This window comes from Myotis myotis, unplaced genomic scaffold, assembly GCF_014108235.1.
Source record: "Myotis myotis isolate mMyoMyo1 unplaced genomic scaffold, mMyoMyo1.p scaffold_m19_p_3, whole genome shotgun sequence".
NCBI lineage: Eukaryota > Metazoa > Chordata > Mammalia > Chiroptera > Vespertilionidae > Myotis > Myotis myotis.
The window spans coordinates 71,353,822-71,364,113 of NW_023416335.1; the positions used below are offsets into that span (position 1 = coordinate 71,353,822).

A 10,292-nucleotide genomic window follows, 5' to 3' on the forward strand; every position below is an offset into this window, starting at 1 on the left:
AATAAACCCGTAATTCTTAGTTTCTATGTTATTTTGGGAGATGTTTTGAAACCGTGAAAGTGCATTTTGAATTTGTTTTGTACTGACCAGGAAATGAAAATCCCTGTCAGATAAATGGGGCAGAAAGAGTGGTTTTATAAACTGTACAGTAACTTAAGAATTAAATTCTTCATGGAATGAGTCACATGCCTAATAATTTGGTTGGATATATATTCTGATATATAGAGTGTGAACATTTAACTGAAAAAATAACAACAAAGGACAACTCTGAAATTATTAACAGAACTGACAATATTACTGAAATAAATACAAAACCATTACCTACTTCCAACACTGACAAATTTGAAAGCAATACACTGTTTATTTTAAATTCTACTAGATTTTTAAAGGCTTATCTTTTACAATCACAAATGATTTTCCTTCATATGTAAATTGGAAAAGTAAAAGTACCTATTTTGTTGAGATATTGTAGGGATTAAATGAGAATGTGTAAAGTATAATATAATGACTGAAATACAGTAAGTACTCAAAGTAAGTACTCAGTAAATGTTTCCTATCATGATTATTTTCAATTTAAAATTGAAAGTTACCAAATATAAAAAGATATTCTTTTCTCTTTATCTTTTCTCTTAGTTTCATTTCTTGCTTATGCCTCTATCTGCATGCTTTATTTTCAAGTATTTAACAGTTGCTAGTATGAATTTAGATAATTTTAAGTAGAGAAAACCAGAAATTTTATATTTGATCGATATTTTGCTATCTTAACAAATGTATGTAACAAATTGCAGAATCCCAAGTATTATAGCTACATTTCTCTTACACAACACTCTCATTTCAATGTTAACAATCAAGATAATTTCAAAAATATTTGGTGCTAAATAAATATGATATTGTTTAAAAGTTTGACCTTAACATGAACTGAAATCTATGCCTCCATAACTTTTATCCATTGCTATTAGTTTTGCCCTCTGAAGAAGCATCCTTTTTCCATAAAATAATCTAATATGATCTTCCTTCTGGCAACTCTTCAAGTACCTAAAACAGTCTCTTTAGTAACTGTCTACATGAAGTCATTTCTTCTCCAGTGTAGTTCCCTTTAGTTTATAAAACACTGAGAATCTGCAATGTACCAGGAGCTAGTCTGCATGCTAAATACACAAAAGAATGAAACACAATCCCTGACTGCCAAAAGATCAATGTAATAGAAAGACTGATTTTAAAAGATAAATATATATTAAAATAAAATCATGGAATTGGTACAGTCCTAGAAATTAGGGCACCTGGTCTTATTGTTCCTCGTGATTATATTTTCTCAACTTTACAATTTCCTTCCTTAGGACTTTCATTCAATATTCTCTAACACTGTGGTTTTCAATTTTGCCACCCAGAGGACATTTGGCAATGCCTGTGGATATTTTTTGTTGTTATGCTGAGTTCAGGGTAGTTGAGACTCTTGGCATCTAGTGGGCAGAGGCAAGGGATGCTATTAAACATCTACAATGCACAGGGCAGCAACAAACAATTATCTGATTTAAAGGCCAATAGTACTCAAGTTGAAAAACCACACCTTATTTTTTTAATGTCCTTCATAACATGTAGAATTCTGGGAAAAAGGAAATTTCAGGAGGGGTCTGACCAATCTGAATACAGAACAACCTTTATATTTCTTAGTTCATGCTTCTTACCTGAATTAATTAGCTTGTAATAGAGTAAATTATTATTTTAATAGCCAGTCACAAAGTTAGCCCATAAGAAAATTAGAGTTAGCTAAAATTACTCTGATGATCAGTTTTCCCTTTATAATTTTTTTGTTGTTTTTGAACTATAGTTCAAGCCTACTGAGAACTCCTAGTTTAAATATTTTCAAATTCTATATCTTTATGAAATACTATATCTTTATCAATACTGACAAAAATATCAAGATGTCTAAACCCCATATCATTAAACTGCAAATGAATCTTGAGAACTGACACTGGTCAATTACACCACACTCCTAGAAACAAATTTTTAGTAATAATTTATTGGGAGTTTACTCTATGCCAACAACATTACTATCAGCTAAATTTAGAGTTCTGGTACTCTAAAAGTATCTCAAACAAACTGTGGGAGTAAATACTAGTAGACCCATTTCCAGCCAACAAAACTGAGACTTCTGTGAGACAGAGGGACTTGCCCAAGGCCACACAGTGAGTAAATGGGCTGAAGGAATTTTACTTCACCTCCTTATGTCATCAAACCTCATGAATATACTGTTTCAAAACACAACATCAACTAGCTGCCATTACTAAGTTCGTATAACATATTTTGACCTATGCAACTAATTCTCATGGTAATTCTGTGAAATAGACATTATTACATTTATATTACAGACGTGGAGACACCCGAGGCTTAGCGACATGACTACTAGAATCAGACCCAGGATTCATATCTCATACCCTAACTCCACCACATTGCCCTCTATTAGAGGCCATAAATCCACCAGACTTCACAGTCATAGAGCCCTCGCTTCCCTTTTGTACACGAGGTTGTCTTGGAGTTCCTTTGCCAAATTCTTTCCTAGAATAGCAGTATACCTTGGTTTTGCTTATTGAAATTCTTATCACATTCACCTATTTGGGAAAAATGTATGTTTATGTGTAGGTGATTAATGAAAACATGCAGAGAAAACTATAGAAGCAGTCTACTTCCTCACTAAACATTAAAAAATGATGTTCCCCGGGCTCTGTCCAGGTAGCATAGGGGAGCATAGGGCTCTGCCCCATGATGTACAGTCCCTTTCCACAACATTGGAGAGAAAGCCGGGCCTTGACTCTGCGCCTGTATGTTCTACAACTTTTCAGAGTCCTGTGGACAATGACTGGGGAGATAAACCATGCAGGAAACAACTAGTACACTAAAAAAAAGATATTAAAGGCTACCAAATCCCATATAATGCTTAACTTTCATAAACTTTGATTTCTCTCTAGAAAAAAAAAGTAAAATATTTTCTGCCTTTAAATGTTAAATACCTATAGCAATACTCTTGAGAAAGGTAAGATTTATGTATAATTTATGTATAATTAAATGTATGTATGTATGTATGTATAATTAAATTAAATACAGATAAGTTTACAATTGAAGTTCAAGAAAGTAGATGAGGTTAATATTGCAAAAATATTAATACATTTTAATATAGGTGATGAAAATATGGGTTATATATTCTTTCTATCCTTATTATAGTTGAATTTCTCATAATAAAGAGTAAAAATACAAAGTTTATGATTTGATACTATGTGCTTTCCCTCTAAAAATAATTTTCCTTTGAAATACTTCCATTATTTACTACGGCAAAATAATTTACTTCAAAATATTTTTATCAGATGTAATTCTCAAAAATCATCAGATCCCAACCTTTAAAGATCATTAGAAGCCAAATCAAACTCTCACTGCAGTGAAAGCATAAAATCTATCATTTTTACTTTCAAGCCTTATTAACCATGCTGACTTTGAGTAAAGTATTAAATTCATATGTGATTTATTATCAAATGCAGGGTGCTTCAATTTCATTTTAGAGCCCTCTCATTTAAAGAACATTTAACAGAGCTGAAAGCTGCTAGTGTGGTTGACAAGTGTTGGCATAACAAGTAAATGAGACAACTGCCATTTTTACATGTATGAATTATTTGGCAGTATTATGAGTCAGTCTTACCCTGAAATGACAGTTAATTATTGCATTAGCTATAAGTGAGCAACTGTTGCAGTGAGTTCAAAGGAAATATTTTTTTTTAAAAAAAACCTTAACTTTCACCCTTTTTAAAATCTTTCCAAATCTTATAATGTTTTCTTTAAAAAGGAAATGCTGTCCAAAAATATTGAAAGAACCAGACACCTTTATAACTATTTCATCATTGTAGGCTTGAGCAGGTGGCAAGGTGTCTGCAGTTGACGCCCTTACCTCACACATGTGAAGCAGAGAGCACGTTTTCAGAGAGCCTTCAAAGAGGCACTAGCAGAGAAATAACTAGTAGCCAACCATATACTATGTGAACTTGATTTCTTCCCAAGACCAACTAAATAATTTCTTGAGAATTCACTATGTTAAACCCTTTATGTACAATATGCCTAAAGTCTCATCACCATTTGTGATGATTAATTTTATGTATCAACTTGACTGGATCACAGTGTGCTCAGATATTTATTCTAGATGTTTCTGTGAAGATGTGTTTGGGTGATATTCACATTTAACTTGGTAGACTGAGTAAAGCAGATTGCCTCCCTAATGTGGGAGGGCCCCATCCAATCAGCTGAAGGTCTAAATGGGACAAAAAAATGACTCTTCCCCAAGTGAGAAACAATTCCTCCTGCTTGACTGCCTTCAAATTGGGACATTAGCTTCTTCTTGATTTTGGACTTGAATTGAAACATCCGTTTTTTCCTGTGTTTTGAGTATGTCAGCTTTGGCCTGAAACCACACTATCAGCTCTCTCCGTCCTCCAGCTTGCTAACTGTAGATCCTGGGAACTGTCAGCCTCCATAATCACATAACAATTCCTTTATAATAAATAGTGTGTGTGTGTGTGTGTGTGTGTGTGTGTGTGAGAGAGAGAGAGAGAGAGAGAGAGAGAGAGAGAGAGAGAGAGAGCTCTAAAGAGTATAAATAGCTATTGGTTCTACATCATTTTATGAAATAGTGCATTTCTTTCCATTTTTCAGCTGAGAAAACATAGGTTTTGAGAGCATATATTACTTTCCAAACCTTCTTCTCCAGCTAAACTATAGCTCCTGAAGAGCAAATACTTCTGCTGTTTCATTTACCGATGTTCCCTAAGTGCCTAGGATGCTGTGTCACATAATTCAAACTGTTAGCTAAGTGAAAAAATTCAGCAAGGAAAGTGGCAGAGCTAGGCTTGAAATCTGGGTGTACCAAGATCTATTCTTTTAACCTCTATGATGAACTCTCTCTAAGAGTTCCTTGATATGTAAGTGACTCTTTTGTGTATGTGTGTGCTTTTTGCTTTTTTTTAAAAAAGTTATCTTTATTATTAAAGTATTACAGATGTCCCTTCCCCCCCATTGACTCCCTCCACCCTGCTCCCATCCCCTCCCCAAGCCTTCCCCACACTATTGTTTGTCCATAGGCTATGCATATATGCATATAAGTTCATTGGTTAATCTCTCCCCAACCCCTACCCTCTGAAATACATCAGTCTGTTGCATGTCTCAGTGTCTCTGGATCTTTTTGTTCATCAGTTATTTTGATCATTACATTCAACATATGAGTGAGATCATGTGACATTTGTCTTTTTCTGACTGGCTTATTTCACTGAGGATAATCTCTAGGTCAATTCATGTTGTCTCAATGGGTAAGAGATCCTTTTTTTACAGCTGCATAGTATTCCATGGTGTAAATGTACCACAGTTTTTTTATTTTGTATTTTTTTAAATATATTTTTATTGATTTCAGAGAGGAAGGGAGAGGGAGAGAGAGAGATAGAAACATCAATGATGAGGGAGCATCATGGATCGGCTGCCTTCTGTATGCCCCCTACTGGGGATCGAGCCCACAACCTAGGCATATCCCCTTGACCAGAATCAAACCTGTGACCCTTCAGTCCTCAGGTCGACACTCTATCCACTGAGCCAAGCCGGCTAGGGCTGTTCCACAGTTTTTTAAACCATTCACCTACTGATGGACACTTGGGTTGTTTCCAGATCTTAGCTATTGTAAATAGCACGGCTATGAACACAGAGGTGCATATATTCTTTCTTATTGGTATCTCTGGTTTCTTAGGATATGTTCCTAGAAGTGGGATCACTGGGTCAATGGCACCATTAGTCTTTTTTAAATTTATCTTTATTGTTGAAAATATTACGTATGTCCCCCTTTTTTCCCCATTGACTCCCTCCATCCCATACCTGCCCCCCCAAGACCCTCACCACACTATTGTCTGTGTCCATGGGTTATGCTGCTATTCATATAAGTTATTTGGTTAACCTCTCCCCAGCCTAATTCCTGAAGGATGATAAAATAAGGATCCCAAAAGGTGGAACATGGACATACAAAATAAATTTTAATTAAAAAAAAATATATAAAATCTTTTTTTTATTTCAAACTCTTTTTTTTATTTCAACTAAACTAATACGGATATAAAAGGCATAGCTTAGCAAATGTATATGTAAAAAAGTACCAGTAGAATTGATTGACAGGAGCTTGATATAAATCAACACTGAGTAATGGGTGCCAAATAGCTAATGCAATTCTTGGCTGCTTTAATGGAATATTCTGTCCAGATCAAAGGAAATAATAATTCCATTCTATTACACCTCTATATCAAACCACATCTAAGCCACACACTTCAAGAAAAGAAGTAAGCTGAAGTACATCCAAAGGAAAGTCACCAAAAAGATGAGGAGAATCAAAGCCATGTTGTACAAAGATTAAATGAAGGAGAAAATTCTGCAAATATTGTAGATGCCTTCAAATAGTGTTACGCTATCATGTCTAAAAATTATTAGATTATTTTTTTTTGCCTAACTGGCCCCAGAGCATTTACTTTAGCCTAATAAATGCAAAATTAAGGCCTCAGTGGACTGTCTCAATTGTCTGAACGTGAGATAGACAACATCATAAAAATAGTTATATTCTCAATATATTCCTAGAAGTGGGGTTAGTGGGTCAAATGGCAGCATCAGACAAAAAAACAGCACTACAATTTGTATTTAGTTGGCAGCTAAACTTCGGATAGATTGGTGGAGTAGAAGACTAGTATGGTTGCTTCCAGACATAAATGACATGATTCCTGAACAGTATGAAAGGGGAAGAATCAACTCAGGATAAACAAAATGGAAGAAGATACATGCAAAACATATCTGATAAGGAATTAATATCCAATATATATAAGGAACTCATTCAACTCAATAACAAACAAATAATCCTATTAAAATAAACATTTTTTCCAATGAACATATTCCCACAGTCAACAGGTACATGAAAAGATGTACATCACTAATCATCATGGAAATACAAATCAAAACCACAATGAGTTATCACCTCACACATGGGAGAATGGCTACTATCAAAAAGGCAAAAAAGGAGACCAACATGGCAGCAGGCAGGGTGAGAATGTGAGTGCGTGTGAGTGAGGAGGGCATCTGCCAGTCAGTGTGGGAGCTCCGGGTGGGCAGTTGGGCACTCCTGACAGAGCAGCTGCTGGCTGACGTGCACATCGCTCAGCCAGGCACTTCTCCCTAACTGAGAGTGGAGAATGTCGTATTTTGGAGGATCTTCAGGGTCCTCTTCTGGAGGACACCGTGGGGAGCAGCCACAACCCAGTGGCATGAGGCCACAGACAGAAACACAGGTCCTCATGGCTGAGATCTGATGCCCCCAGCATGAGCCTGATGCCGTGACTGGCACACCTGAACCAGTGCCCTCGGACAATCACCTAGCCAGCTGATGTGGTGTGTCGGGCCAGCCTGCCTGCCAAGTCACCTTGACACATGTGCCCAGCCTACCTGTCTGTGTGGCCCACCTCCTTGACAGGCAGCATGCCTGGCCTCCTGGCCTGCCTGCCCCATCACCTTGACACACATGCCCAGATGCCTGTTTGTCCCAACACCTTGCCTGGGCTGCCTTCCTGCCTGCTTGGCCTGTGTTCTTGATGGAGTGCATCTGGACTGTCTGCCTGCCTGCTTGCCTGCCCTGCTGCCTTGACCCAGTGTGCCCAGCCTCCCTGCCTGCCTGCCCCACCACTTGGACTTAGTGTAGCTGGCCCTGCCATTATGACCCAACACTCCCCAGACATACAGAGCTGCCATTGTGACCTGGCTTCCTGACCCAGGGCCCTCAGATAACTGACTGGCTAAAGTGAGGATACAAAGAAACAATTCTCAAATGATAGAAAAGGAGGAATCACTTGAAAAAGAATTAAATGAAATGGGGGCAAACAATTCATCAGCTATAGAATTCAAAGTAATGGGTAAAAGGATTCCCAAATAACTTAGTAAGAACTACAAAGAACTTGATCTTATCTAATAAAGAGGGAATATGCAAATTGACCATCGCACCATAAAGGTCAAGATGGCTGCGGCTACAGTGGAGGCAGGGATTCCGTAACACAAGATGGCTGCACCCAAAGCGGAGGCCATGTTCCCCTAACAAGCCTTAACAAGCAATCAGCAAGGGCCTGGGGTTGCGTGGCACTGGGCCGGGGTAAGGGACCTGAGGCTGCGCACCCCGCCTGGTGGGGCTTGACAGGGGATCTCAGTCTGCACCTCCCGCCATGGTGCCAGGCCATGCCCCCCACCCGGCAGGGCTTGGCGGGGGACCTCTGGCTGCATCCCCCGCAAGGCAGGGATTGGCAGAGGACCTCAGGCTGCACCCTACACCCCGGCACCAGGCCAGAGGACCTGAGGCTGCACCTCCCACCTGGTGGGGCTTGACAGGGAACCTCAAGGTGCACCCCCCACACCAGCCTGGGCCAGGGGACCTCAGGCCACACCCCCCCACCCTGGTGCTGGGCCAGGAGACCTCAGGCTGTGCCCTCGCCTGGCAGGGCTTGATGGGGACCTCAAGGCATGCCCCCTGCCCCAGCCCAGGCCAGGGGACCGCATGCCATGCACCCTTTCCTGGGCCGGAGAACCTGAGGCTGCATCCCCCTGGCCCGGGCTGGGGGACCTAAGGCTGCACCCCCTGGCCCAGGCTGGGGGACCTCAGGTTGTGCCCCCCACCCAGTGGGGCTTGAAGGGGGTGGGGCCAGCCAGGTCTGGATCTAGCCCAATGGGGGTGGGGCCAGCCAGGTCTGGGTCTCGCATGATTTTGAGGCACACGTGGGTGGGTAGAGACTTGACTCTGGTTCCCGTGGTGTGCCCTAGACTCTGACAGGAGGAAGATTTTCATATATATTTTACTAATTTTCTTTCAACTCTGACACTTCTATTATAGAGAAAGTGCAAATAGCAATATTAAAATATTTTCTCTAATTAATTCCCTTTTAATGTGCATGAATTTCGTGCACCAGGTCACTAGTAAGAACTATAAGAAACTTAGTAGTAATTTCATAAACATGAAAAAAGATGCAACAACCTTGATTAAGAATCAATCTTAAATGAAGAATGACATAACAAATAAAGAATACCCTAAAAGGAATCAACAGTAGAAGAATCTGAGGATTGAATCAGTGAATTACAAGACAAGGTAGAAAAAACACCCAATCAGAGCAGCAGTTAGAAATAAAAAAGTTGGAGGATAGTTTAAGGGAGCTTTGAGACAACATGAAACATAACAACATCCACATCATTGAGGTTCCAGAAGAAGAAGAATGTGAGCAAGGAAGAGAGAACATATTAGGAAAAATAATGATAGAAAACTTCCCTAACTTAGTAAAGGAAAAAGTTACTCAAGTTTAGGAAACACGGGGAGTCCTAATAAAGATAAACCCAAGAATACCCACACCTAGAAACATAATTAAAATGGCAAACATTAAATATAACAAAAGAATCTTAAAAGCAGAAAGAGTAGACAGAAAGTTAACTACAAGGGAGCTCCCATTACTGTCAGCTGATTTCTCAATAGAAACACTTCAGGCTGGAAGGGAGTAAAGTGAAGTATACAAAGTAATGAAAAGCAAGAGACTGAATCCAAGACTATTCTATCCAGCAAGGCTATCATTCAAAATTGAAGGTGAAATAAAAAGCTTCACAGACAAAAATAAAAGGCTAAAGAAGTTTATTACTACCAAACTAGCACTGCAAGAAATGCTAAAGGGACTGTTGTAAGAAGAAGAAATAGAGGGGGGCAGGGAACACAGGCATAAAGAAAAAGAATGGCAATAAATAAGTACCTATCATTAATAACAGTAAATGTACTTGGCTTAAATGCTCCAAAACAAAAGACATAGGGTAGCTGAATGGATAAGAAAAAATTGCCCATATGTATGCTGTATATAAGAGATCAACCTCAGAACAAAAGACTCACACAGGATAAAAGTGAAGGGATGAAAAACAAAAGCTGGGATAGCAATACAAATATCTGACAAAATAAACATCAAAATGAAGGCCATAACAAGAGACAATAAAATTCACCACAGATTGCTAAAGGAATTTATACAAGACAAGGGTAAAACTCTGGTAAATATATATATGCCCCCAATATAGGAGCACCCAAATATATTTAAAAAATAGTTCTGGAGGACTTAAAGGTACAGATGACAGCAATACAACCATAGTAGGGGACATTAACACCCCACTGACATCACTTAATAGATCTCCTAGACAAAAAAAAATCAACAAGGAAATCCTAAATAACAAACTAT

At 38.7% G+C, this 10,292-nt stretch overlaps 1 pseudogene; it reads left to right on the forward strand.

The window, feature by feature from the left end:
- Positions 1-2,702: 2,702 nt before the first annotated feature.
- On the forward strand, positions 2,703-2,887 carry LOC118652290 (annotated as a pseudogene).
- The last annotated feature ends 7,405 nt before the right edge of the window (positions 2,888-10,292 follow it).